Here is a 21,392-nt window from a genome sequence, read left to right as displayed (position 1 = left end):
TATGGTTCATTAAACAAGCATGGGAAACAGTGTTTAAACCCTCTACAATGAAGATCTGTGAAGATATTTGGATTTTTACGAATTGTCTTTGAAAGACAGGGTCCTGAAAAAGGGACGTTTCTTTTTTTGCAGAGTTTATATATATATACATACATTTTTTAAATGCATAATATAGTGAAATACTGTATAGAAAATTATATTTTCCATGTACTATTCTTTATATTCAGCAGTTCAAAAAGAACCGTTTTGAAACGTGTATCTTGTATTTTTTTACTATTCGATTAAATGGAAGTTAAAATGACTAAATGGTGAGCCTATCATTATCTGATAAATTAGTGACGAAACTAAATATTCACATGGTATTTCAAGGAAAATTTTGATTTTGATGTGTGAACCTCCAGTGAATGTACAATCAAAGGTTCTGAACTTAAGATAGCGGACATTACAAGTGTTTAGAGGTTTGTACTTAGAATTTTGAAAATATACCACTTACATCTGAAAAATGTGCCAAAGTGGTTGAAAACAGCAGTAATGAGACAGAAAACATCCGCGCCTCCACCTATTTCCTTCTCTTGAGTAAACCCTTGAAGGCCTCTGCTACACTTATTTGATTAATGAATAATGGTGTGTTGACTGATTCATATCGATTAATCAATAGTCCAACTGAGCAGAATAGCCTGTTGAATCACAAATCACATCAGCGTGTCAAATAAATATATATTTTTTGCCACTGACCATAACACATTGATTTTAGTCAAGTTTATGAAAATGTAATGCTAGAAAACTTGATTCCTTGGTTGGCTATTGATGTGTGCAGTAGGGTATAACTGATTACTGCAGGAAAAGTAGCATGTCTGTTTCACTTGCTTGAGAAACATTGCAGAGCACCTCATGAATTTTAAAACAAACTCATTCTGTTGATCTATCCGAGCTGACACAATCAACAGCTCATTGAGCAGCTGCTCCTCTGTATGCTATAGACTTACGCTTTGCGATGGACATTTGTGTGGATCAATATTTCAGAGGAAAAAAACAAATATGGCAGCAAGAGCCACAATATAAATAATAGCCCTTGTGTTACAGATGGTGAACACACACTCCTGGCATCCAACTGGGCTCCATGCCAGAGATAAGGAGCATTAACATGCATGGCTGACTCCAACAGAACGACTGGGACCGAGGAGAGGAGGACAACAGAGTAGAGGAGTGGAGATCTGTATGAGGAGACAAGAGGCAAGGAGAGTCGATGAGATCTGAAGGAGAGGAGGTGAGAGGAGGATGGAGGAGGAGAGGAAAAGGAGGATAGAGGTGTGGGAGAGGGGAAAGAGGGGAGGAGAGAGATGTAAGAGAGCAGAGGAGAGTAGAGGGGAGGAGAGAGCTTCAGGAGAAGAAGTGCCTCAGAGTATAAGTGTTGATCTAACATATTTGCAAAAGTGTTGATCTAGTTTATTTGCAAAATCCTTAAAATTGTGCATTCCAAAAATTGGTACAATGTAACAATGCATACGGTACCTACAATGTATTTCCGTATGCTGCACTTGCCTCCCTACAACATAACTATAATTAAAAGCTCCTATTGTGAAGTCGGTCCATTATTTTGAAAACCACCTTTTACAAGAGTCTAACTAATGAATATCACAATTTGTGTGATGGAATAGGCCTATTGCACCATAGGCTGCAGGCAAAAGAATGCACAACAGAGGCAATCTGGAAAATGTGCAGGTTTGTTTGCAGATGATTTGACCTTTGAGTCATCACTTTGCCAAACACAGAAGTGATGAAGTGTGGCGGGTTTCAACGTGGTCTCAGAGCATTTCGTATGATTCTGTATGTAAATCCGAGACACTCCATTTAGTACGATGTGTTAAGTTTTGTATGGTATGTATTAATTTGTGGATCTCCATCATCCATTTCGTATGATATGTTATGAATTACAATTCATATGATACAGTATGTTACGAATTTCAATTCGTACAATATGTTAGGAATGATCAAAAAGTACATCATGTTATGAATTTGCAAAATGTATGATATGTTACCAATTCCAATTTGTTGTTAGCTAAGTGGCTAGGTGACTAACGCCAACATTAGTTAGTGGAAGGGTTAGCTAAAAGGGTTAAGGTTAGGATTGAGAGAAGGGTTAGCTAACATGCTAAGTATACTGAACAAAAATGTGAATGTTCATTTATCTAACATAAGCCGCCTACAGCATCATTTGGCAGTACATCCAACAGGCCTCACCATCACAGATCATGTGTAACAACACCAGCCCAGAACCTCCACATCTGGCTTCTTCACATGTGGGATGGTCTGAGACCAGCCACGCTGTGGACAGCTGATGAAACTGACAAGTTTTTCTGTCTGTAATAAAGCCATTTTGTGGGGAAAAAACAAATTCTGATTCACTTGCCCTGGCTCTCCAGTGGGTGGGCCTATGCCCTCCTAGGCCCACCCATGGCTGCACACTGCCCAGTCAAGTGAAATCCATAGTTTGGGCCTAATTTATTTCAATTGACTGAATTCCTTAGATTAACTGTATTTCAGTAAAATCGTTGAAATTGTTGCATGTTGCGGGCCGACCCCCTTTTGAAGGTCCTCGGATCAATACAAATTGTAATTTGTAATACATCATCCCCAAATTCATACATACCTTACGAAAAGTAAAATATCATTCTAAATGGAGTGTCTCGGATTTACATACAGAATCATACGAAATGCTCTGAGACCACGTTGAAACCCTGTGTTTGGCAAAGTGATGACTCAAAGGTCAAATCATCTGCGTACAAATTCATTTGCCTGCAGCCTATGGTGCAATAGGCTTATTCCATCACACATATTGTGATATTCATTAGTTAGACTCTTGTAAGAGGTGGTTTTCAAAATAATGGACCGACTTCACAATATGAGATTCTAATACCTACAGTGGGGAGAAATCCGAGACACGCCTTCTCACCAAGCTGCTTGTCTATTGTCCTGTAGCCCATCCCAGCCTTGTGCAGGTCTACAATTTTATCCCTGATGTCCTTACACAGCTCTCTGGCCTTGGCCATTGTGGAGAGGTTGGAGTCTGTTTGATTGAGTGTGTGGACAGGTGTCTTTTATACAGGTAACGAGTTCAAACAGGTGCAGTTAATACAGGTAATGAGTGGAGAACAGGAGGGCTTCTTAAAGAAAAACTAACAGGTCTGTGAGAGCCGGAATTCTTACTGGTTGGTAGGTGATCAAATACTTATGTCATATAATAAAATGGAAAATGAATTACTTAGAAATCATACAATGTGATTTTCTGGATTTTTGTTTTAGTTGAAGTGTATCCAATTTGTAAGTCGCTCTGGATAAGAGCGTCTGCTAAATTACTTAAATGTAAATGTAAATGTAAATGTGTACCTATGATAAAAATTACAGACCTCTACATGCTTTGTAAGTAGGAAAACCTGCAAAATCGGCAGTGTATCCAATACTTGTTCTCCACACTGTATGTATTTATATTGTAGGGAGGCAAGTGCAGCATACGGAATTACTGTGTAGGTACCGTATACATTGTTACATAGTACATTGTACCACTTTTTGGAATGCACAATTTTATTAAGGATTTTGCAAATAAACTAGAGCAACACTTAAGTAACCTTCTGTCTTATGTAACATATCATAACGTAACATATCATACTAATTTGAGTGTTCCAGATTTACGTTTACTATGTTACGTCTAGTCTATGAGACCAATCTGGGGGTATAATAACAGTTTTAATGAAACCAACTAATGAGCAGGTCATTCATAGCTTTCCACCATAAATACAATACACAGATAGGTCAGTGCAATAATATCTGGAGACTATTTGTTGTCCACAGTGTGGATTGTATAAAATCAATCTTCTCTCATCGATTGCCCGTTGCTAGTCAATGAAAATACTGCAGCCACAAACATCTTGTCGAACAGCCACACTCACTGAATTTTAACATGTCATGTCTGACCTCTTCTGGACAGTTGATGGTACTGCATCCATTTCTTCTGTATCATTTCACCATAGAAAGCCCTGGGAAAGGTATTTGCCTGTATGCGCAAATCGTTGGAACGGTCCTCTTACTGCATATCCATTGAGTGTTTGTTATTTCCTTTTCTTTCTTTTCATTATTTGTTTTTACAGCAAGAGAGCGATATAGTGTGAGCTTTTTACACAATGCAACATGTTTTTAGTTTTTTTTTTCTGAATAGGCATAAGCAGAATCAGAGAGCTTATTGTCTTTGTATTGTGGTTTGTGATGTTTTCCAACGGGATGACTCAGTGATTCTGCTCTCCGATGGATCTGCTTTCCAGAGTTAGAACAAGTCAGGAAAACTAGGCCAACAACTTGTACAGAACCGCTCCCAGCAGGCAGTGTCAGACATTCTCCTTCCTGACAGCACTAGAACAAGGCTCATGACAAAAACCTGACGCAGCGTGTCCTAAAGTTTCACGGCTGTTCAACTTAAAAATGTTCACCTGTGTTGGAAAAATACTCAAAAGTATTTTCAACTTATGAGTGAGTAGATTCTTTCACTATGGGTCTCTCCTTTCCTTGTCCCTGCCAGTATCCCTCCCCCTATCCCCATCCCTGTCCCTGTCTCCGTCTCTGTCCTTACCCCTTGTCCCTGCCACTGTCTCTGTCCTTACCTTGTCCATGTCCCCGTTCCCTATCTTTGTATCTGTCTCTATCCCGGCCTCCTCGATATCACACCAAACTGGCACAACAAGCATCAGTCTGTTGGGTGCTGAAGCAGCCTGTCCTTCATATCCACACAGGTGCACTGTGCTTCTGTTTCGCAGACAGAGCTCAGTCAGAATGACAGAAGACTTGCTATTTTATTGTTTTTGTGGTCATGGCAAAAGAACAGAATGGATCCCTTAAGGATGCTACTGTTATATTGGATTCTTCCACAGCTGTATGTTCGTACCGCAAAGCCAATTATATGTATATGTAAGGTGATTTTAATGGATTTGAAGTCCCTTCTCTGTTTGCAATAATAATGATAATTATAATTAGATTATATTGAGATGCTTTAATATGCTGTGATGATTTGAGATGCTGTCTTGAATCCATCACATGGTAATTGTATAAAAAAAATATATAATAATGTACTTTGTACGCCTCACTGGACTACAGTGGTTCCTCCTTTAAAAGTTGCGAGCTTACACCGCGGGACTTAGAGGTACCCAGCGTCACAGCTTCATTGCTCTAGACCACCACAAAGGGGAGTTAGAGCACTCATTATGCATTTGGGTCCCAAGGTTTTTATTTGACCAATCATATCGAGTGGTTCCAATGGCGCCGGAAGAAATGGCAGCAGTTTTACGGGTGCCCAACCAATTATGCTATTATGTGGTTTCCTTTGCTTATTTTGTACATAATGTTTCTGCAAACGTATCTTATGGCAAAAAAGAGCTTCTGGATATCAGGACAGCAATCACTCACTTTGGATTAGACTAAGATTTTTCTTCAGAAAGCAAGGCGCACAGGACATTCTCCAAACACCTGACAGGGCCAACATCCCCGTTATTTGCAAGAGGAAGCGACGCAGATACAGAGGACAAAGAGCCGGATGCCCGGTCAGGACCCGAAAAAGGCGAATGGGAAAGCTGCCGTTACCGTCAATACTACTCGCCAACAGGCAATCATTGGACAATAAACTAGACGAGGTACGATCATGAATATCCTACCAACGGGACATCAAAAACTGTAATATCCTATGTTTCACGGAATCGTGGCTGAAAGATGACATGGATATTCAGATGAGATGATAAGATGAGGGGCCTGTGCATATTTGTAAACAACAGCTGGTGCACGAAATCTAAGTAAGTCTCTAGATTTTGCTCACCTGAAGTAGAGTATATTGTGATAAATTGCAGGCCACACTACTTGCCTAGAGAGCTTTCAGCTATACTTTTCGTGGCTGTTTATTTACCACCACAGACAGATGCTGGCACTAAGACTGCACTCAGTCAGCTGAACAAGGAAATAAGGAAACAGGAAACCACTCACCCAGAGGCGGCGCTCCTAGTGGCCGGAGACTTTAATGCAGGAAAACTTAAATCAGTTCTACCAAATTTCCATCAACATGTTAAACGTGCAACCAGGGGGGAAAAAATTCTAGATCACCTGTACTCCACACACAGAGATGCGTACAAAGCTCTCCCTCGCCCTCCATTTGGTAAATCCGACCACAACTCTATCCTCCTGATTCCTGCTTACAAGTAAAAATTAAAGCAGGAAGCACCAGTGATTCGGTCTATAAAAATGTGGTCAGATGAAGCAGATGCTAAACTACGGGACTGTTTTGCTATCACAGACTGGAACATGTTCCGGGATTCTTCCGATGGCATTGAGTACACCACATCAGTCTTTGGCTTTATCAATAAGTGCATCGAGGACGTCGTCCCCACAGCGACTGTATGTACATACCCCAACCAGAAGCCATGGATTACAGGCAACATTCGCACTGAGCTAAAGGGTAAAGCTGCCGCTTTCAAGGTGCGGGACTCTAACCCGGACGCTTACAAGAAATCCTGCTATGCCTTGCGACGAGCCTTCAAACAGACAAAACGTCAATACAGGACTAAGATTGAATCATACTACACCGGCTCTGATGCTCGTCTTATGTGGCAGGGCTTGCAAACTATTACAAACTACAAGGGGAAGCACAGTCGTGAGCTGCCCAGTGACACGAGCCTACCAGACGAGCTAAATCACTTCTATGCTCGCTTCGAGGCAAACAACACTTAGGCATACATGAAAGCATCAGCTGTTCCGGATTACTGTGTAATCACGCAGACGCTCTCCAGACGGATTACCAGGACGTGTGCTCCGGACATGTGCTGACCAACTGGCAGGTGTCTTCACTGACATTTTCAACATGTCCCTGATTGAGTCTGTAATACCAACATGTTTCAAGCAGACCACCATAGTCGCTGTGCCCAAGAACACAAAGGCAACCTGCCTAAATGACTACAGACCCGTAGCACTCACGTCCGTAGCAATGAAGTGCTTTGAAAAGTTGGTAATGGCACACATCAACACCATTATCCCAGAAACCCTAGACCCACTCCAATTTGCATACCGCCCAGACAGATCCATAGATGATGCTATCTCTATTGCACTCCACACTGCCCTTTCCCACCTGGACAAAGGAACACTTATGTGAGAATGCTATTCATTGACTACAGCTCAGTGTTCAACACCATAGTACCCTCAAAGCTCATCACTAAGCTAAGGACCCTGGCAGTAAACACCTCCCTCTGCAACTGGATCCTAGACTTTCAGACGGACTGCCCCCAGGTGGTAAGGGTAGGTAACAACACATCCGCCATGCTGATCCTCAATACGGGGGACCCTCAGGGGTGTGTACTCATACCCCTCCTGTACTCCCTGTTCCCTCATGACTGCATGGCCAGGCAGGACTCCAAAACCAGAATTAAGTTCGCTGATGACACAACAGTGGTAGGCCTGATCACCGACAATGACGAGACAGCCAATAGGGAGGAGGTCAGAGACCTGGCCATATGGTGCCAGGACAACAACCTCTCCCTCAAGGTGATCAAGACAAAGGAGATGATTGTGGACTACAGGAAAGGAGGACCAAGCACGCCCCCATTCTCATCGACGGGGCTGTAGTGGAGCAGGTTGAGAGTTTCAAGTTCCTTGGTGTCCACATCACCAACAAACTAACATGGTCCAAGCACACCAAGACAGTCGTGAAGAGGGCACGATAATAAAAAAAATTGTCAGGAGAATGAAAAGATTTGGCAATGGTCCTCATATCCTCAATAGGTTCTACAGCTGCACCATCGAGAGCACCCTGACTGGTTGTATCACTGCCTGGTATGGCAACTGCTCAGCCTCCGACCGCAAGGCACTGCAAAGGGTAGTGCGTACGGCCCAGTACATCACTGGGGCCAAGCTTCCTGCCATCCAGGACCTCTATACCAGGCGTTGTCAGAGAAATTAGAAATGTCAGAGAAAATTGTCAAAGACTCCAGCCACCCTAGTCATAGACTGTTCTCTCTGCAACCGCACGGCAAGCGGTACCGGAGCAACAAGTCTAGGTCCAAGAGCCTTCTAAACAGCTTCTACCCCCAAGCCATAAGACTCCTGAACATCTAATCAAATGGCTACCGAGACTATTTGTATTGCCCCCCCCCCCCCCCCCCCCCCCCCCCCCACCCGCCTTCTTTTAACGCTGCTGCTACTCTCTGTTTATTATCTATTCATAGTCACTTTAATAATTCTACCTACATGTACATATTACCTCAATTACCTTGACTAACTGGTGCCCCCGCACTTTGACTCTGTACCGGTATCCCTTGTATATAGTCTTCCTAATGTTATTTTACTGCTGCTATTTAATTACTTGTTACTTTTATTTCTAATTATTATTATTTTTTCTTAACTTCATTGTTGGCTTGTAAGTAAGCATTTCACCCGTTGTATTCGGCGCATGTAACAAGTAAAATTTCATTTTATTTGAGAAGCAGCACCGCTCTGCCAACAGAGCTCGGTGCTTATCCTCCTGAGACTCAGCATTTCATTTTTGTCCTCTCTAGTGGACATGAGTTCTTGGTCCGTATCTCTGACGCCATACAAGCCACTGTATTAAGTACGGTTGTCCCTTTGAGAGGATATTCTGGGCTTTTCAATGATATCACATGTGTGGTGGTGTGAAGTTGATAACTTTATCTTCCTGGCTCTTTAAAAGATGTGTCTGCAAAATTAGCACATTTAATGAAACTTTGAATAGGTGTGTGTAATTATTAAATATACTTTTATGAGTTTGACATTCAAATGATTTCTAATAAGTGAATATCTCAGGACTAGTTTAGTGAGTTGCCAGGACTGTGTAATCATTTTTTCACATTAAATAAGAGCTAAATTAGAGCTTATCAAGAAATGTCCTCTGTAATGGATACCTGGATGCCACAACTGTTTTTCAGCTACTGTAACCATTGACGACTGTAATGTAAATGTTTTTATACTTACATCCTAATGACCACTACAGAGGACAATTTTGCACTTAAAATAAAAGATAAAGAAAAAATATCATGGTAATGTTTATTTTCACCTCCCAAATATGTGGGTCTCGGGAATGTTTATTGTCGGATGAAATACTACTTTTAGGATATAATATTAATGATATATTAGAGAAAGACCCCACTGAATGATTCAGACCACGAAGAATCATATTTGTCTTTGTAAAATGTATTTCATCACATAATAAATTGAAATATCAGCACCAAAGCACATTTTTACCCATTCTGCGCAGAGGGGGGTGGACACCCTACTCTCCACCAGAGTATAACGGGAGAGGAGTGCCTCTCTCTCACTCCACACAGCTCACAGTTCTGTCTGACCACTGACAAGACATCACCCATTACTCCACACACCGGGCTAATGCATGGATTTGGACTGTACTGTTTTTTAACTCTCCTATTTTCACATGGTAAGTACACGAGAAAGTGTATAGAGAGAAAGGAGAGAGAAAGCGAGACAGAACGTGTTTGCGTGTCTATATGTGAGCATGTGTTGCTGTGTGTGTGTGTGTGTGGGCATGTGTATATGAGAGTGAAAAGGGATACCTAGTCAGCTGTACAACTGAATGCCATCAACTGAAATGAGTCTTCCGCATTTAACCCAACCCCTCTGAATCAGAGAGGTGCGGGGGGCTGCCTTAACCGACATCCACATATTCGGTGCCAAGGGAACAGTGGGTTAACTGCCTTGCTCAGAGCAACAGATTTTTACCTTGTCAGCTTGGGTATTCGATATAGCAACCTTTCGATTACTGGCCCACCGCCCTAACCACTAGGCTACCTGCCACCCATGTGTTGCAGGTGTGTCAGTGAGCAACAATGCTGCATTGATCTTACATGGCAAAGTGTCTATGACTGAACATGGAAAATCATACATTCTTCAAGAATACTACAGTTGGTGGTTGTGAATACAGTATTTTAAACATATCTACACTACATGGCCAAGAGTATGTGAACACCTGCTCGTCGTACATCTAATTCCAAAATATGGGTATTTATATGGAGTTGGTACCTTCTTTGCTGCTATAACAGCCTCCACTCTTCTGGGAAGGCTTTCCAATGTTGGGACATTGCTGCGGGGACTTGCTTCCATTCAGCCACAAGAGCATTAGTGAGGTCGGGCACTGATGTTGGGCAATTAGGCTTGACTCACAGTTGTGGGGTTGAGGTCAGGGCTCTGTTCAGGCCAGTCAAGTTCTTCCACACCGATCTCAACAAACCATTTCTGTATGGACCTCGCTTTGTGCAAAGGGGCATAGTCATGCTGAAACAGAAAAGGGCCTTCCCCAAACTGTTGCCACAAAGTGGGAAGCACTAGCACTAGCACTCGTCTAGAATGTAGTTTATGCTGTAGTGTTAAGATTTCCCTTCACTGGAACTAAGGGGCCTAGCCTGAACCATGAAAAACAGCCCCAGAACATTATTCTTCCTCCACCACACTTTACAGTTGCCACTATGCATTGGGGCAGGTAGCATCCGCCAATCCCAGATTCGTCCGTCGGACTGCCAGATGGTGAAGCATGATTCATCACTCCAGTTTCCACTGCTCCAGAGTCCAATGGCGGCGGGCTTTACACCACTCCAGCCAATGCTTGGCATTGCTCATGGTGATCTTAGGCTTGTGTGCGGCTGCTCGGCCATGGAAACCCATTTCATGATGAAGCTCCTGATGAACAGTTATTGTACTGACATTGCTTCCAGAGGCAGTTTGGAACTCGGTAGTGAGTGTTGGAACACGCTTCAGCACTAGGCAGTCCCATTCTGTGAGCTTGTGTGGACTATCACTTTGCGCCTGAGCCATTATTGCTCTTAGACGTTTCCACTTCATAATAACATCACTTACGGTTGACTGGAGAAGCTCTAGCAGGGCAGAAATTTGACGAATTGACTTGTTGGAAAGGTGACATCCTATGACGGTGCCACGTTGAAAACCACTGAGCGCTTCATTACGGGCCATTCTGCTGCCAATGATTGTCTATGGAGATTGCATGCCTGATTTTTTTTTACACTTGTCAGTAACAGGTGTGGCTGAAATAGCCGAATCCACTAATTTGAAGGGGTGTCCACATACTTTTGGCCCTGTAATATATATCCTATTTTTATTTTCAGCGATTTCTCACAGCCATCCTCAGGCTTGCTGAGTTCAAAAACCTTCCACTGAACTTTAAACTGTATGTCATTTGTAACATTTTGGTCCAGCCTTAATGTTAATGATATTCTAGTGTGGTGCTTATGTAAACTGTGCCACTGACTCAACTTTAACCTTTGAAAATGGCACCAGGGCAATGTACAGTGGCAAAGTGTTGTTCTAATGTTGTCCTAATGTTCCCTGTGTGTTGTGGAAGGTGAGGCGCTGCAGTGCTATGGCTGTAACATCCTCCAGGGGCAGATGTACGTGGACGTGGGCTGCTCCAGCCCCAAGGTCATCACTTGCTCCCACTCACACAAAGGCTTCAAGCACCGTTTCTGCATTAAGACAGAGAGCAGTGAGTACAGTCCTCCTCACCCTCTCTTTCACCCTCACCCTTGCATGCCTTACCCCACGGTCACTCCTTATCTAAAGCAACTCGTTACGTGAGTGCCAGACCTGGGTTGAAATAGTAGAAGAATGTCTATTTTCTCAGAGGTATTCTCTTACCTAGTGTATGCAAACACACTCTGTAACTGTCCCGTCAATGAATTTCAATTTTAGTCAACAACAATAACAGAGACAGTGATAACCTGATTGCAGTGACAAAGAAAGACCCCAATCGGATTGAGATTGCTCCATGAAGATCTGGGGTAATGGATAAGTAAGGGGCTGTGTTAGGCAGGGGGAATTTCTGGAACGATCAGAGTCCCTGGTCTAATCCTGCACAGTCACTCTCATCCCTGTCAAGGCAGCTTCTCACTCATAACATGCTTACAGCATCCCTCCCATCTATCTCTCCTCCTCAGCCCCCAGTCCTCAGCTCAGTGTGTCTCACCCATGCTTGTCTCAAATACCTGTCTTTTTCAAATGTATCTCTCACTGTCTATGCATCTTTATTATCTGTGTGTGTGTGCTTCCAACCCCTGCAGGTGCCATGGGAATCATTCTGACCAGCGGTTGCGCCACGTCTCAGCACTGCCAACAGGAGCTACCCGGGGTGTGGATCCACTGCTGTGTTTCAGACCTTTGCAACAGCACCCCCCACTGGCGCAGAACGTCCTTACACTGGCTGTGCTCTTTGGCTACCCTGCTGCTCATACTGTGAATGCAAGTGTGAGAGAGAATTTTTGAGCAAAGGAACACTGACTAACCCCCACTTTCAGCCCTACTGGCCAATCCTGTGGTTGTGTCCTAGACCAAAGTCATTGGAGGAGGTTGCTCAATAAGAGGCATGCACCTGCATGGATACGTAGTGGATGAGAATACAATCTTTATGCATTGGATAGCCTGTGAATATTGTTATTTTCATTTTCCATGTGCATCATATTCTTTACGAGGCCACAATGAGATTATGAAGGTAGTTGGTCCAAGAAGCGTTTATGTTGCTAATATATTGATGCCAATAACGTTGTGAGTGTTGACACAGTATATTTCAATAGGGTCATATGTTGGGGTTGTGGGGGGAGACAGAGATTGGGTGATGTTTTGGAGATACATTTTGTTTAAATGGCTAAATAGGCGTTTCTCTCGGCACAAAATACATGCTTTCTTAAATGGCATTGTTCATTTTCATTTACCTATTTGGTCAGATTAAATCAAATCAAGCTTTATTTATACAGCACATTTCAGACATGGAATGCAACGCAATGCGCTTTACAGGAAAAATCGTTATAAAAAATGATAATGAAAGCTGAAATATTTACTACACAAACATAAGTTACAAAACAAAAGAATGACAAACTGAACTAAAAATATGTGTTTTAAGATCTTTTAAATATGTCCACGATTTTGCTGCCCCTCAGGTTCTCCGGCAGGCTTTTCCAGAGGCCGGGGGATAGTCAAAAGGCCAGTGCCTACAAAGGGACCTATTGGGTACCTATGTCTGACATGTACTGGGGTGCACAATCGTGAATTGATTTGAAAACCAATAGAAAACCTTAAAACCGGTGTGTTGTGTGCTCTCCGTCTGGTCTTGGTCAGTACCCACGCTGCAGCGTTCTGTATTCTTCGACAGTCTAATAATTTATCTGTGGAGCTAAACTCCTTTGGTGACACAGAAATCCTCTGGTCAGTCAGTCAGCAAGGCCTTTGGGGTCCTATTCTGTATGTCCAGTAGAGGGCAGCACCTTCACCCCCAAGTAGGTTACAGCCGTAGGATACTCTCTTTACTCCCATGTTAAATTGCCTACTTCACGCATGAACTCGACAATGGCTGTATTTTTTTTTAAATTCTATAAACATTTTAGATATGCTTGGTTGGTCATTTTTAACATACTTCTATGTCGTCTTAATCAACAAACTACATACCTGAAAACACTTTCATGCTCGTACATTTTTTGTATGAACAGATAGAATGGAATGTACATCACGATTATCAGCCAAAGAGTCGATTCCAACGGACTTACTTCAATTAGCTAACTAACCCTGCTTTAAAGATGCCGTAAAACCTGTTGCATACCATTTTGTTTGAATAATAGTAGGAGAAAAGATCAACAAATGAAGTTTCATCAACTGCCCATGGACCAGTTTAGACGAACCTTATGGTTTCAGGCACAGGGGAGGTTGGTGGGACCGTAATTGGGGAGGATGGGCTTGTGGTAATGCCTGGAGCGGAATCATTGGCATGGTATTAAAAACATCAAACATATAGTTTCCATGTGTTTGATGCCATTCTAGGTGCTCCGTTTCAGCCATTATAATGAGCCGTCCTCCCCTAAGCAGCCTCCACTGGTTTCCGGCTATTACGCTGCGATGATGATAGAAAGCTGTGGGCTCCGCTTCCTCGATACATTTATGTGTGTTCAAGCACCTTATCATCGGTAAGTCGCTTTGCATAAATCTGGCTAGTTAGCTTGTAGAAAGGACTAGTAAGCTGTATCTGTCCAAATAACAGCTATAATAGAGGGCTTGCAGTTGACGTACAATGCCTCCTGGCGGCCATGTTGGAAGACCCCCACATTAATTATTTCAACAACAACAGCCGAGTGGCTACCCCAAACTACATGATAACAGTCCCTAAAACGAATTTATTCATCACCACGGCCTTTGATAAACATTTGATAAACATTACTACAGTTTATATGACTGGAGACATTAGCAGAATCCTTTTTAATACGATGGTGGCCTAGGCCTACTCTACTGACACTGACAACAGATCAATAAAAACGACCTTGTCTTGAATGCAACCATGTAATCTAGGCCAAAAAGGAGTTCTGGCTAAAAGTGATCCAGCTTTATCAAATTAACATCAAAAGTATTTTATTTTGCATTTGAGCTAACCCTAACTCTTTCCCTAACCTTAACCTAATTCTCCTAACGTGCTGCGTAACCGTACGTGTACATTAGTACGCAGTAATTTGCCTTATGGCGCCCAGAGTGGCTCGCTTGTGGGTGTGCTGGCAGCATATAACAGCAAGTTTGACTGTGCATCAAGAATTCAGCATAGCAAGTTTGTATGAAGCTTTGGTTATTAAATGGGTAAATAGTTTAATCCATTCTCCATTTCATGAATATATTCACAGGTAAATAGTAATATGCTCTAAACTGCTCTGGTGACAAAAAAACTTTGTTGCCCTGTTTCCAATCGTTTACATGGCTGGGAGAACCTATTCAAGTAAGTAAATACATTTCGAAAATGTTTAAAAAACGATGTATTATTAGCGAACTAGCTACAGTGCTGTAAGGTTCTGCTTTTCTTTTCTTAGTCAACCTTGTGTTATTTTTCTTTGTGCTCTTTAACGTAGCTCTGTCTTTCATCCTGGAGACCAGGACCATGATTTTTGTTTTTGCCTTAGCAATACACAGCTGATTCAAATGATCCTCATCATCAAGCTTCAAGTGGTATTTATGTATTAATTTGTGACGCTATCCTCGATATGATCCTGCTGTTGTCACATGCTACACATGCACGTGTGTGCACATGAATCTATCTATCCAAAGTTAACATCATTTGTTATAAGAGATATTATGTTTTAGTAATCCAGAATGACCTGGTGATGTAAAAGTCGAATAATGACATTATCTTCCTTATTCCTTCATTTCCCAGTTTCTACTTCTCAGGTGAGGGTGCTGTGTAGGTAAGGGTGATGTCTGTACAAAACAAAACAGGCTCTTTTAATAGTCACCCATATTGAAAAAAATATAAAACAATTAGACACCCTATAACCCACACCTACACACTCGTGTATCAATCTGATTGATGGATTGTGCTGTGCAGTAAGCAGGCTCAGGTGTATAACTGTGGCTCCATCCACATTCAAGGAATAGGCAAGAGGAACAACCATGGAGAATAGTAAGACACTTCCTTATTTCTATGTATATAACTACGCTATATACATAATATACATATACAGCTATATACGCTACATACATTTTCTTTAATGAGTCCGACGAAAAGGAAATACTGCTTTCTCAATGACCAGGCCCAAATCTCCATCATTCATGTGAAGAAAAGACAGAGAAAACGTGTGTGGAGATCCGGGTGCCTTGTGAGAATTCGTAGGCGAGTGTGTAAAGCACCACTACCATCAGTACTATTGGCCAATGTATAATCATTGGAAAATAAACTGGATTATCTACGATTAAGACTATCCTATTAACGGGACGTTATAAACTGTAATATCTTATGTTTCACTGAGTCGTGGCTGAATGATGACAAGGATAATAAAGAGCTGGCTGGGTTTTCCATGCATCAGCAGGACAGAGCAGCTCTGTCTGGTAAGACGAGGGGTGGGGTTGTGTGTCTATTTGTTAATAACAGCTGGTGCGCTGTTAGTCTCGAGGTATTGCTCACCTGAGGTAGAGGTACCTCATGATAAGCTGTAGACCACAGTATCTACCAAGAGAGTTCTCATCTATATTATTTGCAGCCGTCTACTTACTACCACAAACCGATGCTGGCACTAAGACCGCACTCAACCAGCTGTATAAGGCCATGAGCAAACAAGAAAATGCTCATCCAGAAGCGGTGCTCCTAGTGGCCGGGGATTTTAATGCAGGGAAACTTAAATCCGTTTTACCAAATTTCTACCAGCATGTCACATGTGCAACCACAGGAAAAAAAACTCTAGACCACCTTTACTACACACACAGAGATGCATACAATGTTCTCCCTCGCACTCCATTTGGCAAATCTGACCATAACTCTATCCACCTGATTCCTGCTTACAAGCAAAACTAAAGCATGAATTACCAATGACTCGCTCAATATGGAAGTGATCAGATGATGCGGATGCTACGCTACAGGACTGTTTTGCTAGCACAGACTGGAATATGTTCCGGAATTCATCCAATTGAATTGAGGAGTATACCACCTAAGTCACCAGCTTCATGAATAAGTGCATCGATGATGTCGTCCCCACAGTGACTGTACGTACATATCCCAACCAGAAGCCATGGATTACAGGCATTTTACACACAGAGCTAAAGGCTGGAGCTGACACTTTCAAGGAGCGGGACGCTAATAAGGACATTTATAAGACATCCTGCTATATCCTCAGACGAACCATCAAACAGGCAAAGTGTCAATAAAGGACTAAGATTGAATCCTACCACACTGGCTCTGACATTCATCGCATATGGCAGGGCTTGCAAACTATTATGGACTACAAAAGGAAACCCAGCCGCGAGCTGCCCAGTGACGGGAGCCTACCAGATGAGATAAATGCTTTTTATGCTCACTTCGAGGCAAGCAACACTGAAGCATGCATGAGAGCACCAGCTGTTCCAGACGACTGTGTGATCTGTTCTCCGTAGCCAATGTGAGCAAGAGCTTTAAACAGGTCAACATTCACAAAGCCACGGGGCCAGACGGATTACCAGGATGTGTACTCAAAGAAACCGCAGACCAACTAACAAGTGTCTTCACTGACATTTTCAACCTCTCCCTGACCGAGTCTGTAATACCTACATGTTTCAAGCAGACCACCATAGTCCCTGTGCCCAAGAAAGCGAAGGTTACATGCCTAAATGATTACCGCCCCATAGCACTCACGTTGGCCATTATTGGAGATGAATACCCCCTTGTGGCCGGTGTCGAGGCTACGGGAGGAGGACATTTTATTTGAGAGAGGAAGTCGGGCCTACGAGGAGGAGTCTCGGTTAGGCAGCGGAGCAGTATAGTTCTTCGACAGCACTTGCTCGCAATTACTCACATGATGTCTTGAATTTACTGCACACAATACCCTTTATTTATTGCACTTTTAAGTTATTATAATTACAGGAATTATAAGAAACATTTTCATTTTCCCATATTAGAAAGTCTGTAAGTTTTTGAAGGAAAATCCCAGTGCACTTATGGAAGATGAACTGACACCTGTAACATCATCAGGGCCTTAGATGTCCAAATGCCTCCTTGATGTTCTAGCGTTCAGTACACTTTCCAAACTCACGACGCGCGGGCAAGTCCAGCGGAAAGTACGGACGAAAAGTTAAAAAAGTTACATTACAGTCCGTAAAAACATGACAAACGAAGTATTGAAACAATCTTTAGGATGTTTTTAACATAATTCTTCAATAATGTTCCAACCGGAGAATTCCTTTGTCTTCAGAAGTGCGATGGAACAGAGCTCGCTCTCACATGAACGCGCATGGTCAGCGCATGTTCAGGTCATGGTAGACCTTACTCAATCCCCTCTCATTCGGCCCCACTTCACAGTAGAAGCATCAGACAAGGTTCTAAAGACTGTTGACATCTAGTGGAAGCCTTAGGAAGTGCAACATGACCAATATCCCACTGCATCTTCAATAGGGAATGAGTTGAAAATCGACCAACCTCAGATTTCCCACTTTTTTCTCAGGTTTTTGCCTGCCATATGAGTTCTGTTATACTCACAGACATCATTCAAACAGTTTTAGAGTGTTTTCTATCCAAATCTGCAAAAAATATGCATATTCTAGCTTTTATGGCTTTGTAGCAGGCCGTTTACTCTGGGCATGCTTTTCATCCGGATGTGAAAATACTGCCCCCTACCCCAAAGAAGTTAACTTCTTATGGCTGCAGGGGCAGTACTGAGTAGCTTGGATGAAAGGTGCCCAGAGTAAATGGCCTGCTCCTCAGTCCCACTTACTAATATATGCATATTATTATTAGTATTGGATAGAAAACACTCTTAAGTTTCTAAAACTGTTTGAATTATGTCTGTGAGTATAACAGAAATAAGCTACGGACATTTTATCTATTGTAATTTGAATGCACAAAGATACCGTGACAAGATCCTGAGGCCAATTGTCGTGCAATTCAACTGCTGCCATCATCTCATGTTTCAGCATGTTAACGCACGGCCCCATGTCACAAGGATCTGTACACAATTCCTGGAATCTGAAAATGGCCCAGTTCTTCCATGGCCTGCATATTCACCATACATGTCACCCATTGAGCAGGTTTGGGATGCTCTGGATTGACTTGTACGACAGCGTGTTCCAGTTCCTGCCAATATACAGCAACATCGCATAGCCATTAAAGATGAGTGGGACAACATTCCACTTATTTCTCTAATTCTCTCTCTCTTTTTCTCTCTTTCTCTCTTTCTTTTTCTATCCATCTTTCTCTCTCTCGGAGGGCCTGAGCCCTAGGACCATGCCTCAGGTCTACCTGACCTGATAACTCCTTGCTGTCCCCAGTCCACCTGGCGTGCTGCTGCTCCAGTTTCAACTGTTCTGCCTGCGGCTATGGAAACCTGACCTGTTCACCGGATGTGCTACCTGTCCCAGACATGCTGTTTTCAACTCTCTAGAGACAGGAGGAGCGGAAGAGATACTCTGAATGATCGGCTATGAAAAGCTAACTGACATTTACTCCTGAGGTGCTGACCTGTTGCACCCTCGACAACCACTGTGATTATTATTATTTGACCCTGCTGGTCATCTATGAACATTTGAACATCTTGGCCATGTTCTGTTATAATCTCCACCCGGCACAGCCAGAATAGGACTGGCCACCCCTCATAGCCTGGATCCTCTCTAGGTTTCTTCCTAGGTTCTGGCCTTTCTAGGGAGTTTTTCCTAGCCACCGTGCTTCTACACCTGCATTGCTTGCTGTTTGGGGTTTTAGGCTGGGTATCTGTACAGCACTTTGTGACATCAGCTGATGTACGAAGGGCTTTATAAATGCATTTGATTGATTGATTGATCAGAAAATCTTGTTAATCATGGTCTGAGAGTCCTTTAGGTGCCTTTTGGCAAACTCCAATTGGGCTGTCATGTGCCTTTTACTGAGGAGTGGCTTCTGTCTGGCCACTCTACCATAAAGGCCTGATTGTTGGAGTGCTGCAGAGATGGTTGTCCTTCTGGAAGGTTCTCCCATCTCCACAGAAGAACTGAGGTAATGGAAAGATGTGGGGTGATGAAGGAGAACCCTGCCACCACCACTCAGAGCAGCCAGGGTCAGAAGAGGATTGTAAGAAAAATATGCTAATATTTTCAATAGCGGTTATGAATTTTCATAATTTGTTATCATTACTCAAAATAATTATGTTCCACAAATGGATAATATTTTAGACCCATATAAATAAAACACATATTACATTATCGGGTCATTTTTACCCGGCATATGCATTCTTGGGGCACCATGTTTACTATGCCTCCTAGGGTTAAAGGGCCTTCTTCGGGAAGTAGGGTACTAGAGGTTAACTAGCCCCTTGGGGTAACTGCCCCCTGCCTGTAATTCAAATTAAGACCACAAGATGTCACCACATTTTTCCCCCAACACTTTCCCTGGCTGCCACTGCTCTTGCTCAAAAAAACATTTCCTCTGTGTCATCACATCTTTTGGAGATATAAAAAAAATAAAAAATGATTTTGTTGTAAGTTTATCAATTTTTTTACATTTTGAAACAGTTGATTATATATTCCAATAAAGCTAGATCTAGAATTGTTTTTAAATACACACGTAAGAAAGCCTTAAGATAAATATTCCACTTGTTTAGAGAGAAAAATGTAGATAATTATTATTTAAATTAGTAATATGTTGAAGTGTGTTGGTACTTGTCATTAAGACAATGAATAGCCCAGTTATCAATAATTTATGCTAACTTGCTAACAAGCAACTTAACTAGCAGTAAATGCTAGCCAGCTAAGCTAGTTAGAATAGGCTGCTAGGAGTGCTAGCTATCAACCTTACTACCAGATCGTCTGATGTCAAATACATTAAAAGACAACGTAACTTAATTGCAGTTGTAAATGTTACAACTAGTGACTGATAGATTTACCGTTAATGTTACTTCATAGTCTTTACACAGCATTTTTTTGTCATATAGCTAGATAGCTAGCTACATTTTTAAGAGAGCGCATTTCAATTGGCTTCTCTCCCCGTTTTCATTCAGTTATCCCAGTACTCTTAAAAAACGCACTTTTCTAAAAATGAAATTTCATGAAATAACTAAAAAAGTGTAAACTGTAGCAATTTATTTCCCTTTATAGTTCATTCGCCTAAGCATGACCATCATCCACATACCCATTTTTTTTTTCTCCAAACGTTGCTTTTTTGTGTCAGCAATTCAATATTGTTCTAAGGGGGGGCTAGTTACCCACTAGTACCTTATAGAGAAAAGAAAGCAATTGATAAGACACAGCACAGAATAAATGGTAATAACATGCTAATAACGTTGAAACAGAGCTACTTGATATTCTACTTCTCCTGATAACCATATTACAAGCTCTTACAAATGTAAGAGCTTGTTTTGACATAGGCCTACACTTCTACACATGCAAGAACCATAAGGTACCATTATGCAATCGTATTGTCTGCCAATCGCTGTCATATTGTTGAAATTGATGGCAAGACACGAACCCACAAATAGAGACGAAAAATAATAAATAAAACAAGGGATTCATTACATGCTCAAGTTGTCATTTACCAGATGCTTTTATCACGAGCAATTACGGTTAAGTGCCTTCCTCAAGTCAGTTTAGGGATTCGAACCAGCGACCTTTCGGATACTGGCCCAACGCGCTTAACAGCTTGTCTACCTGCCACCGCTATATATTGTTTCAAGTAGCTACCGTTTCACATTTCATCAGAAAACCTAAAAAACACATTAACCACATTTTCCCACCACTATTTAGTCCAGGCTCAACATCTGCGTCGGAAGATGCAGATTCAAGCAAACAGGTTGAAAACAGAGAATAAGGGATCTTATGATCTTATTGTTCCGCTTCTGAAGAGATATAATAAAATACACATTTCACAACTAAGAATAGGTTAT

At 42.0% G+C, this 21,392-nt stretch overlaps 1 long non-coding RNA gene across 1 annotated transcript; it reads left to right on the top strand.

Moving 5' to 3' along the window:
• Positions 1-1,083: 1,083 nt before the first annotated feature.
• On the top strand, positions 1,084-12,206 carry LOC111958208 (uncharacterized). The gene is made up of 3 exons (XR_002876497.2): positions 1,084-1,267; positions 11,405-11,545; positions 12,120-12,206. It is a non-coding gene; the product is annotated as an uncharacterized lncRNA (long non-coding RNA).
• The last annotated feature ends 9,186 nt before the right edge of the window (positions 12,207-21,392 follow it).

The sequence above is a fragment of the Salvelinus sp. IW2-2015 genome, linkage group LG33 (genome assembly GCF_002910315.2).
Source record: "Salvelinus sp. IW2-2015 linkage group LG33, ASM291031v2, whole genome shotgun sequence".
Classification (NCBI taxonomy): domain Eukaryota; kingdom Metazoa; phylum Chordata; class Actinopteri; order Salmoniformes; family Salmonidae; genus Salvelinus; species Salvelinus sp. IW2-2015.
Note: the sequence above shows the minus strand (reverse complement) of the source record. Positions and strands in the feature narration are given on the sequence as shown.